This window comes from Vespa velutina, chromosome 1 (genome assembly GCF_912470025.1).
Source record: "Vespa velutina chromosome 1, iVesVel2.1, whole genome shotgun sequence".
NCBI classification, from domain to species: Eukaryota; Metazoa; Arthropoda; class Insecta; order Hymenoptera; family Vespidae; genus Vespa; species Vespa velutina.
In genome coordinates this window covers 20402488-20425315 of record NC_062188.1, presented here as the reverse complement: position 1 = coordinate 20425315, position 22828 = coordinate 20402488, and the positions used below count along the sequence as shown (strand labels likewise).

Genomic DNA, 22828 nt, shown 5'->3' with positions numbered 1-22828 from the left:
GTGAAAGTTTAAATGGCAGGAGGAAACGATCCGCCGACAAGTCGGCGGAATCGCTTCTCTGACGTTCCACTCTTCTTCTTTTTTCTTCTTCGCGTCTTTGCTCCCCTCTCCTTCTCTTCTATATATCAGGTGATACGAACCTTCCTCGCAGACGAACCGCGCCTTCTTCACTGCAAACATAAAACGGGACGTTAAATGGTGCCGTACGAAAGGAAATATTAAAAGGCAATGTCTTAATCACGATTAGATGCCCTCCTAGAGATCGGGCTATCGGTGATGGCCATTAAAATCTTATAGCGCGATTCCATTTCTTACTTCGAAGTTGGAAAAAATGAAACGTTTCTTTCTTCGTAAAAGATCTCTTATCTTATATTAATTATATTATTATCGCGTTCTTTGAGAAGGCAAAAAGGTGTGTCGGTCAAAGAGCCGTTCCGTTCTGATAATAGATTGGACCGACGATGTCGATAAGCCGTTAGCACCGTCTGTTTGCACGAGACGAGATTGATTTGATGGAATTAACGGATTTTATCGAGAAACGGTACCGTCCCGTTCGCTCGATCGCGAATGTAAAACGTGCTAAAAGTCAATGAGATTCGTTCATACGTGAGCCACGTTCGCTATTAATCAATTATTATATAGGTAACACCTACAGATTATTAGAATCGAGACGACAGCGTCTCGTTTTTTCCTGCACGTGCATTTACATTTTTCTAGATCGATATTTATACTAGAGTTTTACGTCGAATTATTAAGATAATGCGTAACCTGCATAAACGCAGTCAAAAGATTAAGATCGATTATATTCAAATGAAGTTGTACGGCAGACGACAATGAATATTATACGAGCATTACGTGCTTCGAAGACGATTAATTAGATAATGTCCGATAACGTAACGCAGTCGAACAAAGTGCCACGTTACTGTGTCACCGTACACTTTAATATAATTACAATTATTACGTTGGCCAGTTATCATCTTCAGCGTCTCCCAATCGATCTAACGGATGAAAAGAAAAAGAAAAAAGCAGTTCGAGTCAAAAAGCAGCGACGTCTCGGAGCAAGGATTTGCAAGTTTAGTTTATCGATCGGCATAACATGCGGTACGTATTACGCTTACGCCCGACGCAAAACAACCTTCCGTATCTTAGGGCCGAACGCGTTTTACCTTCGTTCACGGAACCAATGGACTTTGTCGAGAACGTTAAGCCGTAGTTCCTCGTACATCCAAGCTTTACACGATTTATGTTTGTCGAGCAACTATCTCCTTTGTTCGTTTGTTTATCCGCCGGCACCAAAGGACTTTCTAAATTGATCTTTCGTAACCGCATACTATGACGATCGATAATAAGTCAGCCAATGCAGACTTTAGAAAAAGACGCGAATAAACGGAAGAAACGACGCGCTAGTTATTTTCTTTTTCCTTCTTTTTCTTTATTTTTTCCTTTTTAATATCCTCTTATTAATGAAAAGGTCACGGTAGCGTGTCACACGTTACGGGAGCAAGCGTACACGCCGTTACGCCGTAATCCGATACGATGGAGTTTAATCGTGCGAGCGCGCGCGCGCGCCTATCTCTTTAAACGACGACCGACTGCGATCTGAAGCAATGACCTGTGCTAATAAATGCCAGTCGATATATGAGAAAGTCCCCCAACGTGAAAAGGAATAGCTCGGTTCTAAGGTTAAGTGCAAGAGACACGAGAATGGCTTCGCCGCGAGCTTGACTTTATTGCGTGCCTGCGTGCGTGCGTGCGTGCGTGCGTGCGTGCGTGCGTACGTACGCGTCTATTATCTTACAAGTACGAGCCGAGGAAGATCCGCGTAGCGTGATCGTAAAACCGACAAAAGAGTTTGCCTTCGGACCTTACGTTAAAATACATAATTCATCGAATGTAAAATACATTGGCTCTGTGCGTATATCGAATAAAAATCGAGTTTGAGCGAATGAAAAATTCGAGATTGCAGCAATTTTTTTCAGCTAGATTCGTTCTCGTTGGAACAGGAAATAAAGGTGATCGTTTCAGTTTTTCTTTCAACGGACGCAAAGACGAAAGCTATCTTCTTGTAAATGGTTGCGACTCGGTCATAGGCGCCGTGTAAATATTTAAATGGACGACGTACAAACTTGAAGTGGGCGGCCTAAAAACGATGACGTCACTGACCCAGACTCGAGTTAAAGTAACAATCATCCCGAAAGAAGCGTAACTCGGTCCTGCTGGCAACGCAAATATGTATTTTGCACTTCTATTCGAACGGACCGAAGGAGAAAGAGCGACCGAGAGAGAGAGAGAGAGAAAGAGGGAAAGAGAGAGCCAACAGGTGAACGCGACTTCATTATCCGTGCTCTTTACAAATTAATTACGCTCAGTCGCTTAAAAATAATTGGAATTTGCGCGGAAGCAGCTATGTGTTTACGAGGAGCCGTTCAATACCTATGGCCTTGGCAATGGGCCAGTCGCGATGTAAACTCAATATGCAAGGAGAGAATCACGAGCTAAGAAAAAGTTTCGTCATTGTTTTAACTCTCGATCGTTTTGCAGCCGACGGTCAAGAAATCGAAAGAGAGACGCGTCGTTCCACGATCGATTCAGCGATGCTAAGCGAACGTGTCGTTCTGTCGTCCAATAGAAATCAACGAACTCGATAAATGACTTTGGAAAGTGTTTCTTGAAAATATCAAGTACACAGAGGACAACGACGAGAGAGATGTCGTCGAATATCGAGACAAAAGGGACCGCCATGCGAATAGGGATTGAAAACCAAAAGGTAGTGGTGACGTCGACGGTACTTGCGTCTCCGAATAGAGAAGAAATGTGGATGGACTCGAAAAGAAATAATACGATGGAAGAACGAGGATCTTTGCGAGAGTATACATTTTGAAATTCACGAGAACGCGTTGCATAAATAAATGGGCGTCATCTAGACTATGAGAGGAGGTGGTGGTGGTGGTGAAAAACAAAAAAAAAAAAAAACAAAAAAAAAACAAAAAAAAGAAAAAAAAGAAAGGAACATAACAACGATGTCAGCCTTAACGCTTCAGTTACGTTCCCTTACTTTCGAACAAGTCGAGACAATGGACGTCTACGTGTGAATACGAGCTGAGAAGTTCTTGTCCTTGCATGTGCCATACCACCGTACACGCTTCTGCATTGTACCATGTTTCTCCACGTTTTTACGCGAATGTATGCTTATGTGCATGTAACCGAGAACAATCTCTCTCTCTCTCTCTCTCTCTCTCCCTCTCCCTCTCCCTCCCCCTCTCCCTCTCCCTCTCTCTTTCGTGCTTCTGCGAGAGAAGGGAAGGGATTCACTTTCCACTCTCGAGTTTTCCTCCGGTAGCGTTTTAGCCAAGGGTGAGAAAACGAGAGAAAGAGAGAAGGAGAGAAAATTGACGTTATGGAAGAGTCGAGAATATGAGAGAGCGAAGGAGAATCGAGAAACCGGCACTACTGCCATATACGGTCGACGTTATTTATAGCGAAGCTATATTAAAGGTAATATTTACGCGACAAGCTGTAAGCACGATATCTTATCCAGGCATCGTAGCTCCTCGCAGGATTCTCCTCGCAGGATCTGCGAAGAAACCACCTTTTATGATCTAAGCGCGCGCGCGCGCGCGCGCGCACGTACATGAAAAAAAGAAAGAAAGAAAGTATACCGTCGGTTTATCTTTGAAGAAAAAATCCAAATAGGATTACAAGTAATATTATTAATTATGACGGAATCATTTCGACGTCCTTTTTACATTCTGCTGCAATTTCCCTCGGTGTTATTCGCAAAGTATCCTGTCCATTAGAAGCAAGCTAGATCATCGCAAGGTGGTTTCTTGCAACGTTACAAGCAATTTGGGCTAATTAGTCCGGTGTAAATTCGGTCTCCGTTATGGATAATCGATGGGAGAAACTCCGGAACGCTTCTACATCTTCGACGACGAAACTGTTCATCGTTAGCAGTGATAAATTAAAATGTATGATTATTATGATTGTGATACAGGGTTTAGGGATTAAACCTTACGAAATTCTATCGCGGAGACCTATTATGTCAGCGAAGACTCCTCGTGTCACGAAGAAAGAATAACATTCGTTCGCGTGTATGTACGTAACGCGTGTATGTGGGCCGGAGAAAGATAAGATAAGACCGTCGAACGTGCTATTTTTTACGACTACGTCACGACGAACATATGGTATTATCAATAAGGGTCGCTAAGAAAAAGAAATGGAGGAAGTCGCGAGGGATCAACAATGTCAAACGAACTAATAACATAGAATATTAATGAACGAAGAGATCGAATATTCGCTTTCCACGGAAATGAAGGAACGCGGCCTAGTCTGTTCGTCGGTGCGAGAGTTGACTCGAAATCACGTATTTCCCCAAAGGTGAATCCTTTAGATCTAAGGGATACGATGTCTCAGCCTAAGGGCGAACGAAGTTCCGTTGGGAAGCTTGCTCGGTGAATAAACAAAGGGTCAACGATCTCGAACGTAATCGAGGAGTATTGCGATTTGAAAAGAAAAAAAGAAAAAGTAGATGTTCCTTTCGTAAACGATTGCAAATTATCGTTCGGTAATAGCGAGATGTAATTGCAAGATCTCGCGTTAACCCACCGAGTCCGGATTTCGAACTGGGTTAAAGTTGAAAGTACTTTGCCGTTTCTTTTTCGGTGATACGCTCTTGATACGCTACGCCGAAATTCTCGTTTACGAGACTCGTTTAATGAGACATAAAAATTGGTAAAATACTTTTACAGGATAGGGCCTTGGTAAAAAGCATCGCGTTTCACGGCATATAACTAGGAAATGAATAGGCAGTCCTCTCCGGCGTAAACGAGGAGGAGCGTTTCCGAATAAATAAATCACGACATGGTGTCGTGTACGTGAGTAGATCGAAGAATGAAACGATAAATTTAAAGGTAAAAAGGTACGTTAACTACGACACGGAAAATTGACACGATACGCGAGAACGGCTGTCGCGAATCGTCAACGGCATTTCATCCGGTCAATTAGTTGAGCCGATTGTGACGGGGAACGATATTATTGCGTAACGTTCTAATTATATATCCATGTAGGACGGCCGATAAAAATATATCTCGGCGAATAGGATTGGGAATTTAATTGCAGACCTTATATATCGAGATATTCCCGATTAAAGACGTGTTCGACATAGAGGGAAGGAAAGCCGTTTCCAGCGGAACGAAGGAGAGTCGGCTTCCTCCCGAGCAGGTCTCCGTCGTACCTTATATCAGTCTTTTATCCAGTTTTAGTTCTTCTATTGATAGAAACCACTTAAAGTGTCTCCATTGTAGGGTATAACCGTCGTAAATCCGTACTCTCCGTCGGAGTCCTCGAGGTTCGAGCAATTTCGTAATTCCCTCAGGATAATCTTATTTCGTAGGAACTTTCGAACGACTATAAATAGAATCGAATCTGAATCCAAATGTCTTCGTAAATCTCTTTTTCTTTACTCATACGTTTACTCCTACGGGAATATTCGATTTAATTAGTCGAAGTTCGCGGCATTCTCCTATATAAGTCCTTCCCGATAATATCGTTTTCGCGCGTAATTAAGTCAACGGGCAGCGCGCGAGCCGAAGATCTCGATTCCCTTATATCGTGAAATTTCTCCATTTTCCTTGATAAAGCCGATAACCGATAACGGAATTATCGCGATAATGGAATTATACAACCAAACAGCGATCGCGAGATGAGAGAAGAAAAAGAAAAGTGCGATGTTAGAATAGGATCGAAGAAACAATGGAAAACCGTGGCGAAAGTTCGAGCCGAGCGAACAGCTTCGTAATCGAAAGTTGGAGCTTTCTAGACGAGCTACTAGACTACATTTCCAAGCTGCGAAAAGCTCTTTCAGTCTCTGCGATCGGCGCTTTAATTTAATGAAAATACGAACTATATGGGGTCAAACTCGTTTGATGGTAGAAAAATACGCTTCTAAGAAAATAGGTGGATAGTCCGTGGAAGCTTGTCGGAATTCTCGATGTCGAGAGTTCTCGACATGGAATAATGATAAATATCTCTCACCGGTATGGTCCCAGTGACACGGTCTATCGAGAATTCCCTTTGCTCTTCCGAAGAATAGAGCGCGAAAATAAAGAGAAAAGGTGGATAAAAGATGGACGTTGAAGAAGACAGAACGGAAGGACGGAAAGTCGATGAACGGAAAGTTGTCCCCCTCCACATTGTCGACCTCGCAACCGTCGAGCTCGAGTTCAAAGAACTCCGTTCGTCGTAACGACAACGCCCGTGTCCTTAACTAGGCGAGGTTCTTCCTGCGGCTTCGGACTCCGCTAGAATATCCATATTGGATTTCGCAACGTCCACGCCCCGCTACCTGAAAAGCTCCGAAGAGAAAATGCACGGCTTGGCCCGGCTCAACTCGAGAAGGAAAACGGAACTGTATAGTATCGTTTGCGAGTAAACGACCGGTAACTACGTCCTCGGTAAATTATCGGGAAAAGAAATTTCATTCGGAACGCGATACGGAGAGGTATACCTATCCGTTTATTCTTGTAATTTATCAAAGGACGACGATTTTAAAAATTCAATTATTCGTAGTCGGATACTTTGTAAAACGTAAGCAAAAGATTACGAGATGGAAAAGAAATCTTTGTCGCTGTAAAGTAAATCCTTTCTAGGTTTATTCGATGAGAGGAGAAAGTGGAGGGTCAAATATCGGTACTGACCACCTGTCGTACTTGGGTACCATAGGTACTTTGCTCGAATCGATCCATACATGGCTCGTTTCAAACTATCCTGATATATCGCACGGAGAACACGGCTGGAGGAACACAGAGTGCCAACAAGCCGGCAGTCGAAGCCGGCTGATCAAAGCGTTTCTAAAGTTCATTCCGGACGAGTCTACAACGGGTTTACGACGCTACCTCATCATCTCTCTCTCTCTCTCTCTATATATATATATATATATACACACACACACACACACACACACACACACACACACACACACCTATCTACCTATCTGTTCTCCGCCTCTACCTCATTCGCCCTTTCACGATTGATCGAAAATCGATCGAAAGGTCAGAGACATAGATTCGAAAATGGTGTGCGTATGCTATTATTTTTAGGTAAACGCCGATCGTTCAAAGTTACACCTAAAAGTGTACAACGCAGTGAACAACGACCCGAACGAAGGAAACTTGAGAAAAGTATGATGCTTGACGGAAATGGCCTTGGAAAATATTGTCTCAAGCGAAAGAGCAAGGCATGTCGCTATTAGGTAGAAGGCACGTTCGCGAAACAGCCGTTAACCCTTTAACTTTTTTGGAATGTTTCTTTTACGCTTAAAAAGGCAATTCTATAGAGTTAGAAAAATGATCGAAACGTGGAGTACGTGCGGCTCGTTGGAGGAAGAGCCAACGGTTTACGTATGAGTATCGAGTTCGGACCGGCTGTTTTGTACTTCTCGTACTCTTTATATTGGATTATAGCAAAAGAAGGACGAGTTCGTTAAAAAATTGATGCAAGAGTAACTCGCGAACAGTATTTTTTGAAAAGGTCAGGAGTTGCAAGTTTAACGAACGTGATCTTCATTACGCGGAGATAACTCGTTCGTACTCGACAACCACGATCAATTCTGGGTTGCGTCTACTAAGGCGTATGCGTATCTATCTATAGATAAGCATTATTTGCAACGAGCAAAGTTTCCGATGGTACCGCGCGTTCGTCCTTGGAGCGAATGAACGAACCTTTCGACGAGAGCACCCACCGAATAGAAAATAAAAGAATCATATAATTATATCGACGAATTACATGGGCGGAAAATACGATTGAATATGAACGAATAAAGTCCAAGTATCGGGTAAAAATCTCTTTTCGCGAAACAAATAATGCGTTATCACATATGAGCATTCTATCGAGACGGTTTTATTAGATCCGATATAGAATAGAGAAAGAATATAGCGCGATAATTTAGGCGCTTAAGAAATGTCAATCAGGGAAAGTCTAAAGAAGAAAAATCGTCAAAGGTTGGCCATGTTACGACGCTCGCCTATAGCTTTCATGTTCTATCATGATCATGTTCTATCTTACGCACGCATCGAGAAAATCGAGAGAAAATGATAAATTGATGAACAAGAATGGGATATTTGAGCCGACGGTATATAGCCTATAACTAGATGTTTCATTTTTACGGTACGGACGAGTAGGCCCCATCGAATGAAAATTGATCAGCGATTTTGCTTATGTCAATGATCGCGCGAGAGACATGAATATTCAGATGGAAAGTAGAACCCGAGACGATTTTACGAAAATGCGACTTGCATCGAAAGTAGACTAAGAGAACGTTCGTTAACGAGAACGAAACGGATCGTCGTCGTTATTGTAGACGATGCATCTCCATTAACAAGGAGACGTTTCAAACTTGCAGTGAAAAATGCGTCATGTAAATGCGCTGGACCTTTCCGAGTGGTAGCGACAAAAAAAGTAGGTCCTTCGTTGCCTACGCCTATAGAGACGATGACGGCGGTCCGCGTTTCGTTGAAAATAGTATCTGTACCGAATGAAAGGAAATACTAAAAAAGAGTACGGAGAAATGAGAGTGCTCTTAACATTTGAAAAGTGAAAAAAGGTAACAAGACGTTTTAAATCCGAGATCGTACCGTGTTATAACGGACACAATATGAGAATCGTTGGACGATCTTTCGGGGAAAGGATGTCAATAGAATACATCGATAAGATACAGAAACGTATGTGTATATATAGAGGAAATTGTTGACGACGAGGCATGACTCGTTCTAAGCGCATTCTCGGTATATACAGATTCGGTCGGTCTGCCGCGCATCGAATCCGCTCATGTCAGCCAAGGTATATAGATTACGTAAGCGAATTTACGTAGTCGTACCAGCTTACATACAACAATACCGATATATAATCGGTATTGGTGTAAACGAGGGAGCGTTAGAAATAGGATAGGAGCGCTCCAGAGATGAAGCGGAGGAGAAGAGAATGGAGGAGGATTGGGCACGAAGCGAGCGCGGAACGGAGTCTAGCGGAGCTAGTGGGAAAGGGGGCGGCAGTGTTGGGTGCCGGGGGCTTGCGCTGGTCGAGAAAGGGAATGACCCCGGGTACGCGGGGTCAACCGTTGTTGGACTCTGCGTTGCCCGCTACACCCATCCACCTATCTTCCTCTCGTAGCTATAAGCGGCCACTCTATTGCGCTTTGATATCCGAATGCGGTAGTCGAAGACTATTAAAGATAGAGAGAAAGATAGATTAGATTATTTATTGATAAGCGCGTTCGCTTAGTCTCCATTTATTTATCGTTAGAACGTAACAATCGCCAAGGTATCATCTTCCCTCGAGAATTATCCGGCGAATATTAGCTAGGTCGATATAAAAGATCGATGCCAACTTCTCTCTGGTATACGACTCTTTACGAATTTTATGCAAACGATCTTTTAGACCTTATCGAGATATAAGCATTTTGTAATTCTGTTCCTTCCGTCTAGCGACATAACCACGGGAATTCGATAGTTCATCGTTAACTCTCAACGATGGTAGAATAAATATTTGAAAGAGGCAAAGCGTTCGATCCAACTGAGATAATCGTAGCTACGAGAAATTGCTCTTGTAAACGTTTACGAGTTAACGCATGGAATAGAAAAGAGAGATCAAAGAGAGATCGAAGAATTTTAAATACGTCTACGATGCTCTGTTACTTCGCGACGTTCATTCAATTCGCCGTATAGCAGAAAATGCGCTCGCATAGAAATGTCTTCGGTTCACGAGCACGACTAGGATTATCCTAGAGAAAATACGTGTACGCTCGTATGCGTGAGTTAAAATTCGTGGTACGTCCCGAAGGATATCGCTATGTGGTTCACCGACGCCACCAAAGTTCGTGCGACCCAGAAATATCTATCAAATGTTTCGAGATTCTCTCAGCCGTTAAACTTTAAATCACACGATACCTGATGCTCGAGTAATTAATTCATTGTATTTCGATTTGAATTCGTTCATCGATTGTCGCGTCTCGAATGAAAAAAAGAAAAAGAAAAAAAAAAAAGAAGAAGAAGAAGAAAAAAGAAAAAAAGAAAGGAAAAGAAAAAAAGAAAGGTTCGATTTAATTAATTGTATTATATGATAAAATCGTTAGATCGTAACGGGGACGAGTGCGATGTAAAAATCGAAGCATGCAATCAATTTTAATTATATTTCATAGGGCGTTCGTGAAAGACGTACTATATGCTATATGGCGAATATAAGGACAAAGGTCGTGCCTCATAGGGAGAGAGTATATTATGCGGGAGAGAAAAAGGTAGTTTGAGGGACGGCAGATGAAGATGTGGCCTGAAAGAAGGCTGGCTAATCGAACGGTTCGATGCCGATGAAATTATCGCACCGAGTTTTAATACCGTACAGCTTCCTTCCATGGATGGTTTTCCAATGGAAAGAACTCCTTCGGCGTAAAAGCTGACGTAATCGTCCGAGACGTACGTTTTAACTTATCCGAATCTATATACGATCGTTTTATTAATATTCCTTACGATTGATGCGATTCTAATTGATTGTAAATTAATACTTCGTTAAATGCAGTGACCAGGTGTAACAAATTCGTTTCCATAAAATCATCGAAAACGTCAAACGTTCGCCGAAAGACTCTTTCTTTGGGATGAACGAAAAAAATTCGTGTTCGCACTCGTAACCACTCGAATGCAGCTTAATGGAGCATCGCCGGCGATCAAGGGTAGGAGAAAATTCAATAATGCTTTGTTACCATCGCTAATCGAGCACCCCTCTGTCTCCGACAGACACGACGTGCCTCGGACATTTCGCTTCGTCAACGTGCTCGGAATGATTTCCTATTTAGAATGGTGCATCGCTTTGAAATATCCCCTATCAAATTCCCGTATCGCGAGAACCGAAGAAACCGGTAAGCTGATGAAAACTAAGCTAATTTGTGGGGTACCTAGAGGGAGAGAATGGGGGAAGCAAGTTTCAAAGTGACACGAATAAATAAGAAAATGACGTGCTTTATAACGAAGACCGATAACGGTGTCGGAACGAACGGCGCTCTCTCCTTTCGGTCCGATTCGATCATCGCTTTTACCACTCACGCTCTCGAGGGTAGATAGATATTTAAAAAGAGAAAAAAGAAGCAAAAAGAAGAAAAAAAAAAAAAAAAAAAAAAAGAAAGAAAAAGGAAAAAAACAGGACGGAAATCTCGAACGAGAAAGTCAAATAAAATCTTAATCTCGTTTAAAAAGTAAATAATCGAGAATGGTACAATCATTTGATCGCGATTATCGTTAAATAAAGAGTCGTATTATTGGCTACGTCATAGCGATCGTTCGAAACGCAAATAAAAGAAAAAAGGAAAAGAAAAGAAAAAAAAAGAAAAAAAAAAAAAAAAGAAAAAAAGAAAAAAAGAAAAAGCGATGGTTAGACTCGGCATACATACAGCAGTCGGTTCGCACCAACCGTTAGCACGCGATCATCCTCCTACCCCTGGCACGTTTCTCTCCTACTCCTAGTTTTCGACGTCGGGCATTCGTATTAACGTAATTAGAGACTTCATTAACGCTAATTAATCCGTATGTATCGTGACTCGTTTAACTCTGCTCCGCGACTCCGACGCTTTATACTTTAGGTAACGGCATTCTTTCAAACGTCTGAAATACTAAACAGACGATGTAGGACGAAGTATAAGCCGTGACGATTTTTAAGACCACCTCACGAACCTATCCTATGCAGAGTGAAAAGTACAAATAAATGTGAAAAAACGAAGAGAAAAAAGGATCGTTTGTACTTTAGGAGAAACTCTAGTCTCGAATTCGTCGATCGATTTTGAAAAGTCTCTTCTACGAAATTCATACATTTTTATGGGATCGTGCCAAGATTAGTTTTATAACCATCGTAAAATATTCTCGATATATCGTAAGCTCCACGAGACTTTTTATTGGACGTTAGCGAGTAGAGCGCGAATCAGCTTTCGTTCAGGTCCCATCGAGCGGAAGGGACAAAAATTTTGGATGAGCCCTTTCACCTTTTCTCAAAACGGCCAAAAGGCTATATACGACGACGGAATCGTAAATCTGTTGGGAGCACAACGGCCAGCATCCGAGACAATTTAACCTCGCTTTATCGCCCACTTTCTTTTCTACGTCACTGCGCTAGAAAGGATTTGCTACAAAGTTAACAGCAATGGAATGCGCTCGATGAAAAGGAAACGTTTCGTCTTTTCGATAAAAATATTTGGGAAGAGGCACGTTTTAAAACTTTTCTTTTAAATTTCCTATATAAGGCTAATAGAAAGATATTAGATGGATTATAAATAAGACGTCGAATGGATAGGAATGAACGAGAAGACTCACCTCTGACGTTGAGAAGAGACATGATCGAAGGTCCTCGAACTGTACGGCTTGGCTTTTATTATCGAGAGAGTCGCATTGAAAAATTTGTCCAGCGACGTACTCGATGCGACGTACGAAGATAACGTAGGAAAAAAGGCAGATTAGCGTGCAGCGATGACGCCAGCGGAGCACGAAACGTCGATTTTCCCCGTCCCCGGCCCCTCCTCTCTCTCTTTCTCTTTTCCCCTTTCTCTTCTTTTTTGGACGAAGAAAACGAAGGAGCAGTATACTTTTCTTCCTTCTTTCTCTCGTTAACGGACTGCTTTCGCACTTTGTACGCCTTTTAATCTCACGTCAAACGCGCGCACGTCCTTATATTTTATAACGAGTTCGTGTGATATATGTATATGTATATATGTATATACAATATATTGGTATACGTGCACTTATATACATAGGCATACATATACAGGCATAGATAAAGAAGGGAAATACGATAAACATATATACGCTATGGCTCGAAATTCGGTGACATGTGGCGATGAAGAGGGATTAAGAGGAAGTCCGGCGAAAGGGGTGAGGAGGTTCGAGGAGAGTATAACGCGAATAGAAAGAGAAAGAAAGATACTCCCAAAGGCGCTCCTCTCGTTTCTCTCTACTATACACACTCTCTCTCTCTCTCTCTCTCTCACTCTTACACAATAAGAAGACGATGCGTCCGTGTTTTAAGAAATTGCGATAGAATTTCTATCGTTTTCAGTCTCTCTTTCTCTCTCTGTCTCTGTCTATCCCTGTCTGTCTCTCCTTCTCCCTCTTTATTTCTCTCTCTTTCTGTGTCTTCGCAGCACTCGCGACGCTTTTCAAGAGTTTGGTGCACCGATCTGTACCATTGAGAAAAGCCGGCACTTGCAGCAGCAGCAGCAGCAGCAGCACTCGCAAAGATATCGCGTTCGTGGCTTGTGCCGTGAAAAGAGAGAGAGAGAGAGAAAGAGAGAGAGAGAGAGAGAAGAAAGGAAGGGTGGCGAAAATCGAGGAAGAAAAATCGCTAATTTTCTTCGGTATTCGATGAGGTCGCGCGCGCACAAGTAGTAACGAGAACGGAGGAGAAAAGACACGGCGGTCGTTAGAATGATCGCGCTTCGACTGATAGGCGCGTAGCGTGCTGGTAAAAGTAGTAACGAGGGCCGGCTCTTGGTCACGCGCAAGCCGGCGCACCGACTCGAAAATAATTGCTTTTATCCTCGTGCTTCTTCCTGGCTCCCGACGAATCCTCTTTGGCCGTTAGCGAGTGCGTAGCCGATTCCTGCGTGCGTTTCGCTCGGTCAACGATGAAAGCTCGATCACGGCTATAGCAGCGACAATAATTTTTGTAGTAATGAGAACGATAATCGCGAATAGTCGTGCTGGAAGTCGATGGAAGGTCGATGGCCAGAATGCCGGGACCGGCGCTCGGATAGTCGGCGTCGTTCGCCGGCAGCCGCTCGTCTTCGTAATTTCTTTCGTCGTCTTGCACGTATTTCCGAGGGCAGAAACGCAACATCGCCTTAGCAGCGGCAGTATCGGTGGTGGTGCTCGCTCGCCGTCGGTGCACGTTTTCCTCTCGTCGATTATCGCGTCCTCTTGGTCGTCGTCCAACGTCGTCCTCCGAGCTGAAGGAGGAGGCGGAGGAGCAGCAGCAGCAGCAGCAGCAAGAGGAGGAGGAGGAGGAGGAGGAAGAGGAGGAGAAGGAGGAAGAAGAAGAGACTCGGCCGAGCGCCGCTCGCTTCGGGAGGAGCGCCCACCGTAAGAAGCTTCTCGTTACTATCATAGTAGCAAAAGACGGCCTTAGTACACGCCGGCTCTCGTGGCACCGTGGTGATCTCGTGCGCTCGTCAAGCTAGCTCGAACCACCGCCGGCTGTCCCACCGTCCTCTCTCGCGTTGTCGTTCCGAGGCGCCTCGTATGGTTACGCGCATTTCCGTCCCGCGCACTTTCCTGAAAAAATGCTTAGGGAAAACGGACACGGAGAGAGAACGAGGGAGCCAAAGGATAGATGAGACCAGATATGTCACGGGGACGTACGGGATTTCCGCGGAACACCTACGTGCGAGAAAGCGCGCATCCGCTCGTCCGTCCGATCGTAGGCGCTCGGTACGTCCGTGGATACGTGTGTGTGCGCGTGCGAGAGAAAGAAAAGGATAGCGACGGAGGGGGATGGGGTGAGGGGCTGGGTTAGGGGAAGTGAATTGGACGGAGAGGTAGGGAGGTAGGGACGAGGAGAGGTAGGGGAAGAACGAAAGCAGAAACGCGCTCTGTAGAACGAGGAGAAACGTTGGTGGTGGGCGAGCGTAGGAGTCACACCGTTTCTCTCTCTCTCTCTCTCACACACACACACACACACTCACTCACACACACACACACACACGCTCTTTCTCTCTCTCTCTCTCTCTCTCGCTCTCTCTCTCGCTCTCTCTCTCTCTCTCTCTCTCTCTCTCTCTCTCTCTCTCTCTCTCTCTCTCTCTCTGTTCTTGCTTTTCGTTGGTCGTAGCGCGTTAAAGCAACGAGTCTTGGTCCTCGTAATTATCACGGCTTCTCGGAGTTGCCGTGGTGTTGCGAGGAGTCAGCGGAGCCTTCGGAAACTCTTCGTCGGCGTCGTCGTCGCCGCCGCCGTCGTCGTCGTCGAAGATGGTGACGCTGCTGGCAGCTACTCCCCGGCGTCGAGAGACACGAAAGGCACCGTGCGACGCGGGAACGATGGGTACCCGCGAACAACAACATCGAGATTACGCCGACGATGCGCCGACGATGCGCCGACGACGCGCCGCTGATGCGCCGATGATACGCCGATGGAACGTTGTTACGGACGTACGCGGACTGGCCGACGGCGAGGACTGTACGGACGGAGACGCCTCCGACACGCCGCCGCCATCTTGCTACGTCAGGGCTCGGGGAGAACGCCGGCGTCGACGCTGGCGCCGACGCCGACGTAGGCGCCGGCCAGCCGAGCGTCACCGAACAAGACCGACCGTCGAACGAGTCGACCCTTTGCCAAGCTCACCCCCCGCCGCGGGGTTCCTTCCTTCCTCGCGGATTCCGTCGATGCGACTGCCGCCCTATGCGCTCGCTCTTTCTCTCCCCGCCCGGCCCCCTTACCATCCCTATTCGTCTCGCTCGCTCGCAACCCCTTCCTTCTCGCACACCGCTATGCCGGACGATCGAAAAGGAACTATCGATTTCTTTCGGGAAAACGTGACCGAGATTTCTCTCTTCTTGCGACTCCTTGGCGAACCCCTTGGCAAAGGATCTTTCTTCGAGATTTCGATTCGAAAAGATCACGATTAAGAGAAACTAATGAATAATAGCTCAAATGATTAATAGCTCGACTACCGGAGTTACCCTGTATTATTTTGGAAACGTTCGGCCCGTGTCAGGCCGTGTCTCGTTCGATCGAAACACCGCTTGCGAGAATCATAAAGTGTCGAAATAACGAGCCACGAGGTCAAGAGGTCGCTAACCTCTGCTCGTAATGCTACCTCCGCTATTTCCTGTAAATTTAATCTCGTTGGAATTCTATTTCCGTATTCCGGATCCTTTAAAATGATTTGTTTCGAACTCGAACGCACAGCATTAATTCGCGTATATTCGATCCTCTATATGAAGGTTGTAACTTAACGTTGAGTACTCGCCATGAATATATGCTGATCTCTTTTTTCTTTCGTTTCATGAAGCTCTACGTAACGCCCTGTCTTCCATCAAACGATTAATTCCCATGCAGAGGAAATCATTTAAGTTTTAACCTTTGGGATCGTGCACTGGTACCTCCAGAGAACGAATTTTACCATTCACTGCCATCCACCGTTAACGAATCCTTCCTGCTTTAGCATTGCCGACGAAGAAATACGAGGAATGGGTGGAGTCGCGTTACTACTTTCCAACTTTAGCACTCAAAAAATACGCTCCAACGCAACCGCTAATTTTCATTCCCATTCCTAACGAAGTTTTTCGCTTCTCTGAAATTTACAGGAGGTTTTAGAAGAAGGAAGAGATGGGGAAGTGAGCCGTGTAACAATGCGATTTTCATTATCGGATGCGATCTAAAATATACTTGATAACGACGTAAGAGACAAGCGTGAAAATACAAGAGAGAAAATTGACCGGTTAAGACGGTCGTCCTAGCGTTTGCGTGAGGAAAAGTCGTAATGCAGGGTTGAACGAGCCCGAGTACACGCAACGTCTGGAATTCAAAGTTCTTCCGTTCCACTACGTGGAACGCTAAGAAGTTAGAATAGAGCAATAGTAGCGATCTAGCGTCGTTTCGTTGTCTAACGACGATCGCATATTCGGATAATCGCGAGGAGTCGCCCAAAATGTTCGACTCGGTCGCCGTAATTATTTCCATCGCTCGTTATCCTATCGTATCGTATGAGCCAACTTTTAAAGTGGCCCCCGTAATTATAAGTGTCCGCGAAGAAGCGCTCGATACGTTGAATCAAAGCGGTGAAACTTTATTGATAAGCGTTCTCTATCGTACTTTCGACTAGCGTTTTGCTCGACTAGCAAGCGATTCCTATCGATGAGAAACCGGCTGCGTATATTGGGTGCTTACACTACTTGGCCGCGTCCTCTATAGAGGCGCTCTACTAGCTTCGATGCACCGATCATATTCGACTCGTACCATCGTCTCGTACCATCGCCTCCTACTACTCCGAGATTCTAATGCGAGCCCTACAACCCGTACATATATATATATATATATATGTGTGTGTGTGTGTGTGTGTGTGTGTGTGTGTGTGTATGTATGTATGTATATGTGTATATATCTCGTTGCCAATGAAACGCGAATGGGTTTTGCTCCAAGTATCTTTGACTATGGTACGAGTAAATGGGACGTTGTCGTGTCATTATCGTCCGAGAAAATACTCGATATAAACGATTCGGCTTTCGACGTGCAGCAATTTCATTGGCGATAGGCTTCGTAAATAGACTTTCGTGTTTTCGAGTCATCAATAAAAGATGCTTGCACTGTGCAATGGGGATATTCCGTCGATATGTACCGGAGACATCTAAAAAAGTTATGAGCTTTTTCTGTCCTTTCCATTGTTGAAATAAGCACAAATACCGACCTCGTTGATCGAACGATGACAAGTAATACGAGTACGACGCTTCTAATGCCAGCCTAAAAGCCAGATAGACGAATTGTCGTAGATCGTTGTTAAAAATCAGTAAGATAGAAAAGCTTGATGCACGTATGCTTTTAATAAGACATAGGCTGAGAGGTGGGCGGAATCTTTTAGCCAGTTCGATTCGAATGCATCTCTTTTGACTCTTTCTACCTAGCACTCTCTTACGCGACATTTTAGCGACGACGCGGCATTTCGCCCACGATGTTGTCTCCTTGGTACAAAATGACGTAATACCAAGGATCGTTGACGTCGACGGCCAACGAATAATCTCACCTTGTACTCGCTCGCCTGATCCTCGTTCTTACTGATTGAATTGAACGACTTATCGCATCGATAAATTCATATTTGACGATCGAAATATGTGTCAATGTCTACATTGTGTCGCGCGTCTAAAGTTACGCGTATGCATCTATATAGAGTGCACATATATTCGAGTGCTTCGAAAGAAAATATATTAATATTCGATGCGCGCATTCGCCGTCTTCCACGAGAATGCAACTCGCGATAGAAATCTGTGCTCGTTGCTGCTTTCCTCTTCATTCGGAACTTGGCGAAACTCCATCGCCAGCAAGTTTCTTCCACTGATTTCCCTGGGATCCATTGTGGGTCTCCGGCCGTGCTCCCTTTTCCCTTCAATGGACAAAACGATGTTGGTGCGATACTCGCTAATTCGCCTTACGATTCGGAGACGAAGGCTGACGATGAGATATTCGAAAGTAATATCTGTCAGTCACAAAAGTAATATTTATCGTATTCTAGAAATGGAAACGTTGGCTCGGAATGCATTGGACATACTACGAATGTCGTCGTGTACGTTCGACATCAGAGTTTAGAGATTCCCGGCGGTGTTACGCGGATCGAATTAATCTCTCTTTGAATATCTACTCCCACGAGCGAATCATCGTCTTACTCACGCCCACTTGTCCTAATAACGACTCGAAACACCGCTTTTACTTTCAATTATCATCGTTGTATATCTAACGAATAGGAGATCTACCACCGTAGAGGAAATGCGTCTCGATTCGCAAATTGCCAAGTCAGTGTCGACGGGAAAAACTCGAGAGATACGAGGAGAACGTGTGAAATGTATAAAAGTAAACGTATGTACGTGTGATATTTCTTATGTGTATGCGCACAACTTGGCGCGTTTAAACGAAGCATTTATTAGGTCACGTTAATACGTAGCATATACGTCTAATAAAGTAGTAGATCGTGTCCCTTCATCAATATCATAGACTTTTGGAAGGAACGATCCCGATGAGACGTTTGTCTCATATATCCGCGAATCCTAATGGATTAATCTTTAGAAGGAATTTGTTTCGACACTCGGATGAACCGGCAACCTCCCTGGATTCTTATTTTTATCTGGCGAAAGCATCGTCGTTTTTTCGTTATTAAATTTTCTCACGCGAATTTCTCGATAAATAGCCATCTATCGTGAGAAACTTTCGTCGGTAAAATATTAGTAGCAAGCCACTCGAATGGCCATCGAAGGAATTTTAAGTTCGGTTTATCGAGAATCACGGCTCGTCGGCATAACCAACTTTTTATGAATTATTCTATTTAAATAGACTGCCGCAAGAGACGCAAAATATGCTAGTATACTTGCTGGCGTATTGATCAGCGAAATTCCAAGTTCCACTGACGTAGACGCGGGAGGAGTACTCGCTTCGCTGAATTCCCTGTCACACATTGTCCATTAAGCTAGACCGATGGCATTCCGATAGTATTATATACCATGTATACGCACAAGTATATAATATATCTACGTACATTCTTGCATGCAAAATCTATGAAAAATTGTAAGAAATATATATTCTTAGATATTACAGTTCCTTATTCACGATACTAAAATATTTACTCGTCATTCTTGTTATTTGCGCGACGTATTTCCTTGATAAAGGAAAAAAAGAAAACAGGAAGGAAGGAAAATGCACGAGGTTCGTGGAAAACGAACATTGGGGCAGCATTGCTCTTACGACGATCGCGTCCATTGCAAAACACGAGTTTACGAATTTTCTCCAGCTTCTCTCCCCGAGAAAAAACATTATCCGCGTTTCGAGTTTACGAATAGGCAAATCTTCAACGCTTTGCCAATCGGCTCTATATACAGATATAATAGCTGTGTATACATCGATATAACGGCACGTTGTACACGCGTACACGTACTCGCTATACGTGTGTCAGCAAGTTTAGAAAGAGATATCGCGTGTTCTAATTATGCGGTCTTTCTACGATATCGCTGGCACATAGAAATTCACTTGTAGCTCACGTGCGATCGTATAAGCGCTACATCGTGTACGCATCGGTAACACGAAGGACCAAAGTTGGAAAACTAGTTCGTGACATTAGCGATACGCGATAATACATTACAACGGATACACGTGTGCGGAGACGAAAAAAAAAAAAAAAAAAAAAAAAGAGAGAAAAGAAATAAATAAACACTATAGAAAATAGCAAAGGTCTACGGATATAAAAATAATGGTTAAACAGCAAGAAGGTCGTATGCTTCGTTAACGCGAACTTGTTTACTACGTAGTAGTAAGTAGAACGTAATTCTTTTTTTCCTTTTTCTCCTCTAAATAAACAATTACGCAAAAGAGTAAACAAACGTTCCGTAAAGCGGATAGATACGTATGCGCGGCTTCTGAACAATCATCGTGTTTTCTATCTTTTATCTAATATAACAGGAAAAGGTTAGAAACGCGTATGTACGGTGATGTACGGGACGAAGGTCCTTCTTTTACGAGTCGAAAATTTTCACGTTATCCCATCGATCGTTAGTAGGCGTACGTCGCGTACGATTTGCTTTCAATCCGTCAGAAACTGTGACGAACGTTCTGAATACGTGATCCCTCTCTCTATTCTCTATCCTCTATTCCAGACGGTAGAGAGATCGGCGAGGTCGACGTCGCGCCAACTGCGCGATGCATCGTTACGTCACGGGGGAGGATCAACGATCGTAAGTCTAACGATCCGAACGTAATCTCTCGTAAATAGTACTACGCGAGATACTTCGAGCTCGTAGAAATATCGAACGTTCTAATCCCTTATATACCTTATGTCTCTCTCTCTCTCTCTCACTCACTCTCGGTTTAATCGATAAAACGCGGCTAGAAATTCCTCTTTAAAAAATGCATCGAACAAGTCGATGCACCGCCAAAGCGAAATCGCGTCAAGCATAGAATCGCTCTATGACGTATATCTCAACTGACGTATATTTTCGTCTATCAAGATCAATTTTCTTTCGATCGATCGATTCGAATCGAAATATTTTATGTCGAACTGCAAATCCATTCGTACATACAATTTTTTTTTTCCCCCATATTATTAAATTGAACTTTTCCAAATGAGCAACGATACCGTGTATCGTTTAAAAGATATTCCTAGATTTTGTAGGATTAAATCTGCTTACCTGATGACCTGATTCTTGATTGGCAATGTAGCGTCTTTGTATTTACGTTTGAAAGCCAAACCAATCCCCTGTTATAATCAATCAAAACTTTCAAATGAGATTTCTGCTTGATACTTTGACATTTGTCGCGTATAACTTTAACTAAATCATTCGATATTGAGACTAAAGGGTAGATTTAAAAATATCTTCTTGCAACTTCGCAAAGTTCGTTTTCTTACGAAGCGACAGTAGTACAATAAGGTAGTACTAATCAATGTCTATCTCTCGAATGATAATCATTCTTGAATGGTAAACGCCATCGATAAAATAGATCTCTCGGCATCGAGCAAATTCTTTTACCGACGCGTCAAATGGATGCAACGACTGTGATACATCAAAGTACAACGTAGAACATCAGTGAACATCAATAAGAATACCTAAAGGAGATGTTCTATATCTGGACTCGAATTTTTCTCTTTCAAAATGTTCCTATTACCTTTTAAATCCTTATTTACAATGATCAACGCGAACGTAAATATCCACGACAGAGATATACTTTAACGAGAAGAGAGACTTTAGTAGAAATTTTACGACTTTGCTTTTACATCAAATTTATCCTATTAAGAAAATCTAATTAATAGATAGATATTAACTCTTAACTTAGACTTTTTTTTTACTTGAAACATTTATCGAAAACAATTGAAGTATCCTTCATGAGAACTTCTCGAACGCTCGATGTCATCGATCGATTCGCTCACGATTCGAGAGTCATCTGGCGAAGAAATGCTCGAACTAACTTTGAGAGATAAAAGATTATGTTCGTTACTTCATAGATATATCTATAAATATATGTTGTATAAGAAAAACTTTGAGGCGATCGATGATAAGTTTTAATTAATATCTCAAATATTTTACTTTGAAAAGTGCAAAATTTGTATTATATATTTAAATCGCATCGAGGGCGCTACTGAATACACATACCTTCTCAATGGCTCGTAGTTCATATTCGAAATTAGAAAGGTACCGTTTTCTCTTTGTTCATTGGTTGTCTTCTTCGTCATAAGAAGAAAAACAACGCAAACAAAAGAAATATAAAATATTATTTCGATTAATCAAGGATTTTCGTAATAAGGAAATTCCTAATATGATAACAAGATCTGTAGAAACTATTCACTATTCTCCCTTCTCTTTATCGTTTCCCAATGGTTCACGATGTACCACGTGACCGAAAGAACAAGCCAATCGTATTACCAGAAAAGTCACGTGATTAGGAAAATCGAAATGGTGGACGTATCGGGACGAAGGATCCCGAGAGAAGACGAAGGGCGATAAACTGGGCAAGGGCTTGTCGTATCGCGTGTTGCTATTATCGAGAAGTAAGAAAATTCCGGAGGATCGGAATGAATTCGATCGTCGTCGATCATTAAGATCCTTGATAAAGTTCGACCATTAGGAAATAAGAAGTTTAGCAAGAAAAGGTCCTATTCGTTCGAACGTCAGTTCGCCCGTATTGTAAGTGCCTCTGAAGCAAGAGATCCAGTGTGTGCGCGCGCGTGTGTGTGTGTGTGTGTGTTGTGAGAAAGAGGTTGGATGTAGAGAGAGAGAGAGAGAGAGAGAGAGAGAGAAAGCATAGCCGTGTGCACACAACGATCGTGGGTGTTTGTCTCGTTTCTCTCTCCTCGTTAAAGGTGTTGGTTCTCCGAAGGGTGTTGTGCCAAAAAAAAAAGAATATTTTCGTAGCGTACGAACGAAGAAGGAGAAGGAGTCTCTTTTGGACGTATCGAGATACGGTGACGGTTTAGTGGCAGTCCTGAAGAGGAAGGGAGGCTGCGATTAGTATGTACTTACCAGTGTATAACAGGCTTTCCTTTCATGCATCAAAAGGATGTGTCATTGCAAACGCCTTGAAATCGAGAAAGGAGGTAAAACGAAAAAGAAATTCATGCGTG

General features: G+C 43.3%; 1 protein-coding gene across 1 annotated transcript in view; it reads left to right on the top strand.

The window, feature by feature from the left end:
• The first annotated feature begins 22169 nt into the window (after positions 1-22169).
• Positions 22170-22828, top strand: part of LOC124949897 (unconventional myosin-IXa-like) — a 56708-nt gene continuing 56049 nt past the window's right edge. Inside the window, exon 1 of the mRNA XM_047495747.1 lies at positions 22170-22801. The gene's annotated coding sequence lies outside the window, so the exon portion shown is untranslated. The remainder of the gene's footprint in view (positions 22802-22828) is intronic.